The 14,265-nt window shown below is 41.8% G+C and overlaps 1 protein-coding gene across 4 annotated transcripts in view; it reads right to left on the bottom strand.

Annotated features, from left to right (window-relative positions):
• LOC122556221 (transcription factor Dp-2-like) overlaps positions 1 to 13,531 on the bottom strand; it is a 201,533-nt gene extending 188,002 nt beyond the window's left edge. For all 4 annotated transcript variants that reach the window (XM_043702791.1, XM_043702794.1, XM_043702792.1 and 1 more), the window contains exon 1: positions 13,290 to 13,531. The gene's annotated coding sequence lies outside the window, so the exon portion shown is untranslated. The remainder of the gene's footprint in view (positions 1 to 13,289) is intronic.
• Positions 13,532 to 14,265: the final 734 nt, after the last annotated feature.

Here is a 14,265-nt window from a genome sequence, read left to right as displayed (position 1 = left end):
GTCAGGCTCACTGGTCTATAGTTCCCTGGCTTGTCCTTACCACCCTTCTTAAACAGTGGCACCACATTAGCCAACCTCCAGTCTTCCGGCACCTCACTTGTGACTATCGATGAAGCAAATATCTCAGCAAGAGGCCCAGCAATCACTTCTCTAGCTTCCCACAGAGTTCTCTGGTACACCTGATCAGATCCTGGGGATTTATCCATCTTTACCCATTTCAAGACATCCAGCACTTCCTCCTCTGTAATATGGACATTTTGCAAGATGGCACCATCTATTTCCCTATAGTCTATATCTTCCATATCCTTTTCACAATAAATATGGATGCAAAATACACATTTAGTATCTCCTCCATTTTCTGCGGCTCCACTCAAATGCCTCCTTGCTGATCTTTGAGGGGCCGTATTCTCTTCCTAGTTACCCTTTTGTCCTTAGTGTATTTGTAAAAACCCGGGTAAACTGTAATCAATGGGTATCGGGGCAAACTCTCCAGTGGTTGGAGTCGTACCTGGCACATAGTAAGCTGGTCATGGTTCTTGGAGGTCAGTCATCTCAGCTCCAGGACATCTCTGCAGGAGTTCCTCAGGATAGTGTCCTATTCCCAACTATCTTCAGCTGCTTTATCAATGACCTTCCCTCCATCATAAAGTCAGAAGTGCGCATTCTCGCCAATGATCGCACAATGTTCAGCACCATTCATGACTCCTTAGATACTGAAGCAGTCCATGACAATATCCAGGCTTGGGCTGCCAAGACGCAAGTGACATTCACACCATGCGAATACCATCTCTAATAAGAGACAATCTAACCAGTATCCCTTGACATTCAATGGTGTTACGATAACTGAACCCTCACTATCAACATTCTGGGGGTTGCTATCGACAGAAACTCAACTGGATTCACCATATAAACACAGTGACTATAAAAGCAGGTCAGAGGCTAGGAATACAGCAGCGAGTAACTCACCTCATGACCCCACCAAAACCAGTCCACCATCTATGAGGCACAAGTCAGGAGTGTGATGGAATACCCCCCACTTCCCTGGATGGGTGCAGCTCCAACAACACTCACGACGCTTGACAACGTGCAAGACAAAGCAGCCTGCTTGATTGACAAGCACATTCACAAACATCCACTCCCTCCACCACTGACACTCAGTAGCAGCAGTATGTACTATCTACAAGATGCACTGCAGAAATTCACCAAAGATCCATAGATAGCACCTTCCAAACCCAGCACCACTACCATCTAGAATGACAAGGGCAGCAGATACATGAAAAAACCACTAGAGGTTCCCCCAAAGCTACTCACCACCTTGACTTCAAAAGATATTGCTCTTCCTTCACTGTCACTGGGTCAAAATCCTGGAATTCCCTCCCTATGGGCATTGTGGGTCAACCCACAGCAGGTGGACTGCAGCAGTTCAAGAATGCAGCTTACCCCCACCTTCTCAAAGGGCAACTAGGGATGGGCAATAAATGCTGACCCAGCCAGTGACACCCGCATCCCACAAAAATTAATTTTAAAAAAAGTCACTCTATATGAACTTGCTTCACTACTTCCACAAGTAGTGGAAGTGGGTGGGTGGGTGTCTGCGTGGGTTTCCTCTGGGTGCTCCGGTTTCCTCCCACAGTCCAAAGATGTGCAGGTCAGGTGAATTGGCCATGCTAAATTGTCCGTAGTGTTAGGTAAGGGATAAATGCAGGGGTATGGGTGGGTTGCGCTTTGGCGGGTCGGTGTGGACTTGTTGGGCCGAAGGGCCTGTTTCCACACTGTAATGTAATCTAATCTAATGTAATCTAATCTAATCTAATCTAAAACGTCTCCATTTGCCAAGTCACTCTTTAATCCAGCTCGATGTAATGGGACGACTTTGTAACCATGAATTAACACTTTCTCCTTCATCAACCTCTCTGGAAGGCAAATAGCATCATCAACCAGCATCAGTGACTGACTTGCATATCTCTCAATATTTTTACGGGTTTATCTCCTTGATCTGAGACAGGAGATACCTCTGCTTTTGATATAAAATACTCAGAACCTCCAATGGTTTGAAAACGAATTTTCAAGACTGTCTTGAACCATTCACCCTTTTTAGTACATTCTAAGGATACATTCTCCTTATACTATTGATACAGTACACCTTCTCCCTTTCCTGATGTCCCCTTGCCTTGGCAAAGGCAAATTCAGGGAAACAGATTTGCTCACTTGCTATCTCCTTCAGTCCAGGAGAAGGAATAAATCTAGCAGCTGAGAGAGAGAGATACAGAGAGAGATAGAGAGAAAGCTGTATCTATCTGTTTCAACACCAAAACCCCAACTTCATAAACCAAAAGCAAAACTAAATCCCTGGTCTGTGTGAGACTGACTCCACCCACTTCTGTTGTCTAATTTTTAAAAAGCCCAAAGCAATTTACTCTGCTTTCCTTGAGCAGACACCTTGGCACAAGGTTTAGGACACCCACCCTTCAAGGGAACCAGCACAGACAAATCCTTCTTAAAGGCACATACCCTCACTCAAACATCTTGCTCTCTAAAATTGGCAGCTCTTCAATCCCTCTTTGCTCTAAGGCATCTTTAATTTCATGGACTCATAGAATCCCATAGTGAGGCAAAGCAGGCCATTCAGTCCACACAAGCATCTCCCATGCCTAATCCTCCCAGCCTGCATATCCTGGGACACTCTGAGCAATTTAGCATGGCCAATCCACGTAAACCTGCATATCTTTGGACAGTGGGAGGAAACTGGAGCACTCATGCAGACAAGGGGGGATTGTGCAAACTCCACACAGACAGTCGCCCAAGGCTGGAATCGAACCCGGGTCCCTGCAGATGTGAAGCAGCAGTGCTACCCACCCTATGTGCCTCCCTATCCCTGTTTCTTTCTCCGTCTCTTTGGAGATCAAGTTCTTTTAACTTTCAATTCTTTTAATTTCTTTCTCCCTTTCACATTTTCGTCTCGTATAAATCTTCTAATTTTTCTTTTTCTCTCTAAGTTGTTCATTTCTAACCGTATTTTGGCTAATTCCAGTTATGACACCCCAATTTCAGGTTTCCTTCTTCCAATTCTAAATGTTGGACAATCACTTCAAGTATTTCATTCTTACAAGATCCCGCTTTTACTTTTATCTTCAGTTTAACAGCTAATTCTCTCAGTTTAGTTTTAATCAAAGATTTCAAAGAATCCACTACTATGTTTTCCACTTCCAGAAAACTAATAACAATATTCAAAGCCATTTTCAAATTCAGCACAATAAACCTCACCACAACACAGCCATTTTATGTCCAGAAATACCTTGTACCCATCACTTTAAAAAGAAAGACACAGGTCCCTCTTAAATCCAATGAATTCACGTTCTAACAATTCTTATTACCCCAGATGATGTACTTCTTGGACAAGTCAGATATCAGACTGAAATCTAGTTTGATAGATTATTTGTCTTTTACTTATTGAACAAGGGGATCTGTCACATGTAATACTGGAGATTTGGCTTTAACAATACAACAGAATCGTATTATGCAAAATAAGTTCAGATTAAACAGAATCAAACTACTTGCATATGATTCCCACATTTAAAGGTCACGGAGTAACAGCAGCCATTTTAGAGTATCAGCTAAGAATGATTCAAAAAGGCAAGATGCTGAGGCAACTTGGACCATTCAGGGAGAAAACATCTCTTGAAGTAGACAGAATGGAGAAGAGAGAGAAGAAGATGATACCGGAGAAAGCTCATGGTCTTCTGGAAAATAACTGGGCTGTTAAAAGTGCTGCACCTGCAGAACCAGAGGCTAGGAAATTTCCTCTCTCTCTATGCTGCTCTGCAAATTCTACCTGTATAAGAAAACACTATTTATTCAACTATAAAAACCACCACAGCTGCTGGATCTGACTTCAAATGTTAACCTCTTCACATCTGTCATGAAGAACTCAAGTAACAGGTCTTAATGTGTACCGTAGAAACACACTGGTACATTCTTCTGCTAAGTAGTATTCTTTTGTCTTATTATTACTTGTTTTAATTGTGATACTTATAATTTCTTGACACTAACTATATGCCTTTAACCCAAAGAAAGCCCCAGTAATGTCTTGTAATAAATTTATCTTTAATGTGTTTAACTAACCTTTAACTTATCATTCAGTGGAAACTCTTCATAAGAACAATAACAATAAGCAACTTGATCAAATTTCCTTTCATGCTTCTATATTCTAAAAAAAAGTTTCTCATGTCTCACCATACAGTAAAAGCCCCTCATCCTTGGTATGATCCATTTAATCTTTTCTGTGCCAGCTGCATCCCCTGGATATCTTGTATTTTGCAAGACTCTTTATATAGAACACTTCCTACGACGCTCCCTGCATTCAGGACAGAGTACATCAAACTATGTTGGCAAGAACCCATTTTAAATATTTTCTGAGGGACTGTCAATTCACTGTATTTTCTCTTCTGAATTTGTTGAATTCTTGTAGGGGTAACATTGCTGACAACCCCTTCCCCAAAATGCACACTTAATTATTTTGGTCATGCTCAACGTAAGGCATTATTTTACTTTCTATAATGCTACAGTATCATAATATTCCACCTGGTCACTACAACATACCCAAAGCTGACATCCCAGACTCCTAGCTACACTTTGAAATATCAACAAATCTTCTCAAAACTCACTAATATCAACAATTCTATCATCATTAAAGTTCTTCCTTAATAAACTTCAGGACATTTTGAGTCCAGAACAAGATGAAAATCTCCATCTTTTGCTCTCAAAATCTGACCAACAATAAATCCAAATCAGGGGAATATTCCTGTGCACTTGGGATTTTCATCATCTTGATCACCGATATGCTTTTGCAATTGGACTTCAGTACTCTCATTGAACATTCATGCAAGCTTCCATGACCCAAAATATCCCCCGCTTTGAGAATGTCTGTAGAGTTGACAACTATTCTCAGCAATTTTCCCTGGGGGCCACTATTGCATTGCCCGCAGTTGTTCTCCTAACATCACATTTTAAAAGTAAGAGTACCACAAGCTCTCTGACAGTTCGACACAGCCAGTAACACAGGTGCATTTTGCATTACACAGCAGAGCTCAATGCAACCCGTGGCGTTAAAACTTCACTTCATCTAACAACAATATTTCCTTCACTCAGATTTGCGGTCCTCACAAATGGAGCGCTTCTCACCTGAATGCATTTGACTGTTAATATGCTAATATTTCACTTGCATATGGAGAACCTAACATCAATCACAACCCAGCAAGAATGTCAAAAAAAATTCTCTTTTGTAATTGCTCTGATCCCTGAATATACATGAAAGTGTTTTCTGTTGACTTAGTTATTACTTTTCAGTGTGCTACATGATTTAAAATGAAAACACAGAACATCAGAACAACAGACTCTGGATTATTCTAGGTATATTAACAACATATTCAAGAATGTTTTGACACATCTCTGGAGAAGGTGCAACTTGAACCTAGGCCTCCTGACTCAGAGCACCACAAAAGCCCCCTCTGGATCATTCTAAGCTTTATCCATTTGCCTCTAATATTAAACATTCGGCTCTTTATTTAAAGGAAGCTAATCTCTGTGGAGAAATCTGGTGTGGTGTGTTTTCTCTTTTCCTGAACAGGGAGTGAGTGAGAGAGAATGAGAAAGTGAGAGTGAGAGAGAGAGTAAGAGTGAGAACAAAAACGAGAATGAGAATGTGCTTCGGGGTATATAGAGGGTCAAGCATTTGTATTTGCATATACTGACTATGTTAACCAATTATTGCACCTCTGTTAAATACTTTCTTGTATAACAAACCAATAGTTGTATTTATTAAAAAGTGTGGTTAATAGACCTTTTGTTTAAAACCTAATAGATTTGTGGTATTTGGAAAAAGTGTTTTTGTTTTACTTTATTCTTTTTAATTCATTCATGGGGATGAGGGCAGCACAGGCTGGGCCAGCATTTATTGCCCATCCCTAATTTCCCAGAGGGCAGTTAAGAGTCAACCACATTGCTGTGGGTCAGGAGTCACACGGAGGCCAGACTAGGTAAGGATGGTAGTTTCCTTCCCTAAAGGACATCGGTGAACCAGATGAGTTTTTCTGACAAACGACAATACTTTCATGGTCATCATTAGAGTTTTAACTCCAGACTTTTATTGAATTAAAGTTCAACTATCTGCCAAGGCAGCATTCAAACCCAGGTCTCCAGAACTTTACCTGGGCCTCTGGATTAATAGCCCAAGGATAACAACACTAGGCCATCTCCTCCCATGCTGTGACCCATGGAGTTCTAGGCCTAGTTTCCATTCCCCATCACTCTTGCCCTTAGCTACTTCATTTTCTCCTTGTCCCCAGTGCATAGCATTTAAAACCCTCTTCGTCAATTACAGATACATTAGCATCCTCATCCACTTGACTTGTGAAAGCTCCAACTAGCACTGAATTGTGGTATAGATTCAGATTTTGATTCTAGTCTTCATTGCATCTTCCACCATCAAAAACAAAGCCTTCAGTCATCTGCACAGTGTATTCAGGAACTTTCTTTCTGAAGTCCTTCACCTCAACATATCTTTCTTCACCTTTCAGAAGACTCTCTCATACCTAACTCTACACTTTGGTCACCTTTTACAATTCTTCCCCTACCTCCACTGCACAGCTATGAAATAACTGGGTGCACTTTCAAATAAACATATTCACCTTGAAATAAAAGCAAAATACTCCAGATGTTGGAAGTCAGAAATAAACATACAAGATGCTAGAGAAACTGGCAGCCTCTGAGACAGACAGAATTAATGCTTCAAGACTGATATGGCAATATTAGCCAAAATCTCTGTTCTTCTTCAAAGAAGCAAGATGGTACAAAAGCTCACCTGAAAGATGGCACCCTCAACAATGCAGCACTCCTTTAGTCCTGCACTTTTGATAGTTAGGTTTAAACGCACAACAAGGTTCACTAACACCATTTTTAAAAAAAGCAATCTAAGTGAAAACAGTTACTGTTGTGTGCAACATCCAGGCAGGCCAAACTTTCCACATAATAAACCCATTATCATTGGGCTTCCTGCCAGGGTAACAATTAACCAGCCAATGAGTTAAAGGTAATCAGAAATAATTTCCACTTAACAAACAAAGATGGCATTTCACATGTCAAATATGATATTCTCATACACCAGTCTTAATATATAGTCTGACTGTAAATGTTTAGGCATTTCCTGATACCACATCCTGTGGGTAGATTTATAAATTTCATCAGCTCTGCATTAAGTTTCCTAAGCAGAGGTTCAACCAGGTGAATCAGGAGCCAGTAGCTTCTAAGGAGGATTATATCTTCTTTTGGAAACAGATGTTTGAGTTAGTGTGATCATAGCATGTCATTCTAAACATAAGCGAGCAGTTAACAGGGTGCTCTTGGCCAGTGTTGGATTCAGGGTTGTGAAATGCATGAAGGCTTGAAATGAAATGACCAAATGCTGGGATTGTATCATTGCATGGGCGGCAACCATTGTTGTTGTAATTGTAAATTTTATGCAGCTGGTTACTGATTGGGAAACCCTAAAGTACCCAGTCAGAAGCTTGAAGAATGCTACCAGCATCAGGGCAGGGCAGAACTGGTGCTACTCTTTGGCCAAGCCCCAGTCTCACCCGAGCCCTGACCTGAGCATAGCAAGTCCCCAACAGCACAGAGTTCAGTTTTAGGGCTTTTTGTACTCCCTTCCTTTGGGTCATACCCAGCAGCACAGTTATCAATCTGCCTCCCAGCAAACTCTAATCTAAGTCTTCAAACCTCCAGAGAATTGACCAAGTGAACTTCCTTTAAGACAAATCATTAAATGTCAAGCCGCTGGCACAGAATACGAGAGGTGAGCTTGGTTTGGTCACTTCTATCTATTGTCATCTAAATATAACTGGGATTTTTCCAAAGTGTGTATGCAACATTAAAAATGTTACTTTGGAATCTCTGGCTGAATTTTCCCATTTATTTCTACTCACTTCAAAGACTTGTCTTTGATTGTCCTCCATTTTCACATTTTTTTGCCTTTTTTTTAAATTCACTCATGAAAAGTGGACATCACTGGCTGGGCCCAGCATTTATTGCCCATCCCAAGCTGCCCTTGAGAAGATTGTCTTCTTGAGCTTCTGCAGTCCGTGTGCTGTAGGTTGACCCACAATGCCCTTAGGAAGGGAGGTCCAGGAGTTTGACCAAGTGACACTGAAGGAACTGAAGTTTCCTGAAGAAGGGCTTATGCCCGAAACGTCGATTCTCCTGTTCCTTTGATGCTGCCTGACCTCCTGCGCGTTTCCAGCAACACATTTTTAAGCTCCACACTGAAGGAACAGTCAGGATGGTGAGTGGCTTAAAGAGGAACTTGAAGATGATGGTGCTCCCATATATCAGCTGCCCTTTCTTTTCAGAAGTAAGTGGTCCTGGGTTTGGAAGGTGCTATTTGAGGATATTTGGTGAATTTCTGTAGTGCATCTTCTAGCTAGTACACAATGCTGCTACTGAGCATTGGTGGTGAAGGGAGTGGATCCTTATGGATGTGGTGCCAATCAAGCAGAACGCTTTGTCCCTGGATGGTGTCAAGCTTCTTCAGTGTTGGTGGAGTTGCAGCCATCCAGGCAAGTGGGAAATATTCCATCCCAGTCCTAACTTGTGGAAAGGCTTTGAGAAGTTAGAAGGTGAGTTTTTCGCCATAGTATTCCTAAGCTCTGACCTGCTCTTGTAGCTACTGTATTTATAGGATGAGTCCAGTTGAATTATTGGTCAATGGCAAGCCCAAGGAAGTTTAGAATGGGGGATTCAGTGATGGTAACACCATTGTATGTCAAAGAGTAGTGGTTAGTTAGTCACTTATTGGAGATGGTCATTGCTTGGCTCTTGTGTGGTGCAAATGTCAATTGTCAACCTGAGCCTGTATATTGTCCAGATCTTATCACATTTGAACATGGACTGCTTCAGTATCTGAGGTGGTGTTGAACATTGTGCAATCATCAGCAAACATCCACACTTTTTACCTTATGATGGAGGGAAGGTCATTGATGAAGCAGCTGAAGATGGTTGAGCCTAGGATACCACCCTGAGGATCTCCTGCAGGGATGTGCTGGAGCTGAGATGACTGACCTCCAACCAGGACCATCTTTCTACATGCCAGGTATGACTCTAACCAGCGGAGAGTTTACCGAAAGGTGAGATAATAATTATGTAGTCAATGTAAAGCACTTCCTTCACAACACTAAATAATAGTTCCAGCAAATACGAATGGTGTTCTTTTGGTTACTCCATCATAATTTAAATCTGGATGTACGTTTGCTCACTGAGCTGGAAAGTTCATTTTCAGGCGTTTCATCACCACACTAGGTAACATCATCAGAGAGCCTCTGGTGAAGCACAGGTGTTAGTGACCCGCTTTCTATTTATGTTTCCTTCGGTTAGTGATGTAATTTCCTGTTCTTTTTCTCAGAGGGTGGTAAATGGCAATTTAAATCTCCTTCATTAGTCTAATCACTTTGAGATTGAACTTCATACAGTGCTCTGAAATGGACATTAGACTGAAAGAATGATAATGCTGAGCTTGATTGTGCCATTAACACTCGTACAAAACATTGTTACTGTGCTATCAATGGATGAAAGTCTCATATTGTGAAACAGAACATTTCACAATATGAAAACTCCACAAACAAGATAATAATCCACAACAATTCCACTCCTCCATGATAGTGTAAATCAGTCTCATCTGACAAACCTGATGCACTTAATTTCAATTTGTTGTGAGAGCAATCACAGTCATTTCAATTAACTGTCAGATACAAACACCATCTAAGTTTCGAACCATTTCCTGAAAGCCTTTTACATCACTGTGCATGTCGGTACACTTTGATGACTGTACCTGTGTGTTTCAACCTATCCTCTGACTTCACTTGCTTGCCAAGCAAGCAGAACCTGGTACAGTACAATAACGCCGTGACACTCTCTCCCTGTTGTACTCACTACTCCAGAAGGTTCTGGCATTTCGGACAATGGTATTATGTTCTAATTATAAATGTTTTGAAAGAAATGGGATTAATTTACCGTATCCCTTGCAAAGGTTTACAGGGGTAATCTTCGTAACACCATTTTAGTGCCTTATACGGCAGTAGCTAGGAAAACCATTTAGGAATATACACACAAACCTGAGTTAAGCATAAACTTCAATCCAATTTTTAAAAATAAAATTAACGGCAGGAAGTGACTCATCATAAAGTTCAAATATAATATGCAAAACTATAAACCATTGTAGATAACAAATCCATTGTCTTATCACTTCATATGAAATTCAGTTATTTCAATTTTTATAGAAATGCTTATGCAAGAGGTTCCATGTTTATCGTACTACAATATCATTACCATCTCAGAGAGATCACAGGTAATTCAGATATGAGAGGTATAGAGGTTCAGTTGCCATTCAATTCTGAGAGGAAATCTGAAATACCTAATCTTATTTTGGTTACCACAGTCGGTTAGCTCAGTTGGCTCAGTGGCCAGTTTGCAATGCTGAGTGATGCCAGCAATGTGGGTTCACTTCCTGCACTGTCTGAGGTTACCATGAAGGAAGCTCATGATTTGTTTATTTTTACCCATTATTTACTTATCTATGCTACTTAACTTCGTGAGCTGCCTGTATTGCTCGCAAGACAAAGCATTTTACTGTGCCTTGGTATATGTGACAATAAATTCAATTCAATTCCTTCTCAACCTCACCCCTCGTCTGAGGCGTGGGAATCCTGGGTTAAACCACCGACAATCTCTAAAAAGAAATCAGCCCTACGGTCCAGAAGGACAATAACGATTTTAAAGAGGGGCGGGGAGGGAAGGTCACAGAGTTGCACAGCATGGAAATTGACTCTTTGGTCCAACTCATCCATGCCCACCAGATATCCTAAATTAATCTAGTCCCATTTGTCAGCATTCGGACGGTATTCCTCTAATCCCTTCCTATTCATTTAACCATCCAGATGCCTTTAAATGTTGTAATTGTACCAGCCTCCATTACTTCCTCTGGCAGCTCATTCCATACACGCACCACTCTGTGTGTGAAAAAGTTGCCCTTTACATCCCTTTTAGATCTTTTCCCCCTCACCTTAAAACTACGTCCATTAGGTTTGGACTCCCCTACCCTGGGAGAAACACATTGGCTGTTCACTTATCCATGCCCCTCATAATTTTATAAACCTCTATAAGGTAATCCCTCAGCCTCTGTCGCTCCAGGGAACAGCTCCAGCCTATTCACCTTCTCCCTATAGCTCAATCCCTCCAACCCCAGAAACATCCTTGTAAATTTTTTCTAACTCTTTCAAGTTGAATATCTTCTCTATAGGATGGAGACCTGAGCTGAACAAAGTATTCCAAAAGTGGCCAGATGGCTGGTTGGCAATACACAGTGATGCTAACAATATGGGCACAATTCTTGCACCAGTAAGACTATGGTGACCTTGTCTTTACTTTTTACCAACGGAGGCCTGATTAAACATGAGTACAGAACCCCATGTAAGAGGGCAGAACATTACACCATTATACAGTGATACTCTTTATCAGATCTGTCACCAGACTCGAAACATTAACTCTGCCTTCTTCCGACAGATGCTACCACACCTGTCGAATTTCTCCAGCAATTATAAAAGAACACAGAACGGTACAGCACAGGAATGCCATTTAAATTAATCTCAACTGCCCGCACATGATCCATATCCTTCTATTGTTTGACTGTTTGTGTGTGTCTAAATGCATCTTAACTGTTCCTATCTGTGTCTGCTGTTTTGATTCAGATCTTCAGTGTCTCCAGGGTTCTGTAATATTTCAACATTAGCAAGTTTTGACAAGATTTGTAGCTCAGGTTGAGGTTCTGGATGTAGGTTTGCCCGCTGAGCTGGAAGGTTCATTTTCAGACATTTCGTCACCACACTCAGTAACATCTTCAGTGAGCCTTCGGACAAAGCACTGCTGATGATTCCTGCTTTCTATTTATATGTTTGGGTTTCTTTGGGTTGGTGATGTCATTTCCTAAAGTGCTAAAATTTTAATGACATTGGGAATAACTACCCTTTTACATCCACCTGAGAAGGCAGATATATAGGGCATCAGTATAAAATCTCATATCCGACACAAGGATTACACTGCCATGTCAGCCATAATGTTTGTTCCCAAACCTGGAGTGGGCCTTGAACCCAAAACCTTGTAACTCAGAGGTGAACATACTACAAACTGAGCCTCAATCTAGAGATAGGATGTTAGAAACATCCTCACAGAAGTAGAAAGAGCAGAGGTTGAGGGCTTCAGCAATTTTGTTACAGGAAAAACGTGTCTGGCCTAATTCTGCAGATTTCATTGAGCTATTGTTCTTGCACTGAAATATTGAAGGGAAATTTCGAAATATCACTGTCATCGTCCAAATTGCAGAAAAGACTCTGGTGAAAAATGTCAACAAGCTGAAACTTTTCTCTCTCTGCACATGCAACAGCATTTCCTCATTTTCTGTTTCCATTTCAGAGTTCTAACATCTGAAACATTTTGTTTATGCAGAGAAAAGGATTTCCTATTTTAAAAAAAAAATCGCCAAACCTGCAGTTCAACTTAACCATGAAAAGCAACAGGAAAGTGAGGCTATGCAAATACAGTACTGATGCCTCAAACAATTGAATGTGCATTTAATGTGGATACTAGCAGCAAGATACACCTCCAAGAATGCACCAGGAGACAAGGTAGCAAAAAATAAATACAGAAAATAGGATCAGGAGTAGGCCATTTGACCCTTTGAACTTGCTCTGCCAGTCAATATGATCATGGCTGATCCTCCAACTCTGTTCCTACCCTCTCCTGTGGTCTTTAATCCCTTTTGTCTTAATATCTATATCTAACTCCTTCTTGAAAACACTCAATGTTTTGGCCCTGACCATTTTTTGTGGCAGAGAATTCCACAGGATCTCTGGATGAAGAAATTTCTCCTCACTCTTGGTTCTGGACTCTGTGGTCATAAGGAACATCCTTCCTGAGTTTATCGTCTAGCCCTGCCAAAATTTTACAGGTTTCAATGTGATCCCCTGTCACTCTCCTGAACCACATTGAATATACTCCTAACAGAATCCAATCTCATTCCAGACATGAAGGATCCTCCATGTCAGGAATCAGACAAACAAGAAAGGGACTAATCATCTTCTCCATTCATTCTGGGAGCAGTGCCCTGCAGAGATGGGCTGCCCCCATGTCTCTGTTTTATTAAAAATAAAAGAGAAAGAAGATAAGATTAAATTGCCTTTGTCACTTACCATCTTTGGTGCCTGCTCCAACAAGTGTCCCAGACGTTAGCAGCAGCAGTCAGCTGGCACAATCTGTCAGAGGGCCTCCTCCCTCCCTCAAACTCTGAGCAAACCTTCTACACTCACAGTTCACTCTGCACATACAGCTTACACACTCACGCTCTACATTCAAGAGCTCACACTCACTGTCCACTCACAGCTCACTGCCCACACTCACTGTCCACACTCACAGCTCACTGCCCACACTCACAGCTCACTGTCCACACTCACTGTGTCCACACTCACTGTCACTGTCCACATTCACTGTCACTGTCCACACTCACAGCTCACTGACCACACTCACTGCCCACACTTACTGTCACACTCACTGTCACTGGTCCACACTCACTGTGTCCACACTCACTGTGTCCACACTCACTGTGTCCACACTCACTGTCACTGTCCACACACACTGTGTCCACACTCACTGTCCACACACACTGTCACTGTCCACACACACTGTGTCCACACTCAATGTCACTGTCCACACTCACTGTCACTGTCCACACTCACTGTCCACACTCACTGTCACTGTCCACACTCACTGTGTCTCCACACTCACTGTCACTGTCCACACTCACTGTGTCCACACTCACTGTCACTGTCCACACTCACTATCACTGTCCACAATCACTGTCACTGTCCACACTGACTGTCACTGTCCACACTCATGTCACTGCCCACACTCACTGTCACTGTCCACACTCACTGTCCACACTCACTGTCACTGCCCACACTCACTGTCCACACTCTCACTGTCACTGTCCACACTCTCACTGTCACTGTCCACACTCACTGTGTCCACACTCACTGTCACTGTCCACACACAGTGTCCACACTCACTGTCACTGTCCACACACAGTGTCCACACTCACTGTCACTGTCCACACACACTGTGTCCACACACACTGTCACTGTCCACACACACTGTGTCCACACACACTGT

The sequence above is a fragment of the Chiloscyllium plagiosum genome, chromosome 13 (assembly GCF_004010195.1).
Source record: "Chiloscyllium plagiosum isolate BGI_BamShark_2017 chromosome 13, ASM401019v2, whole genome shotgun sequence".
In the NCBI taxonomy this organism is placed as follows: Eukaryota; Metazoa; Chordata; class Chondrichthyes; order Orectolobiformes; family Hemiscylliidae; genus Chiloscyllium; species Chiloscyllium plagiosum.
The sequence above is the reverse complement of the archived record's forward strand: the minus strand, read 5'-3'. Positions and strand labels throughout refer to the sequence as shown.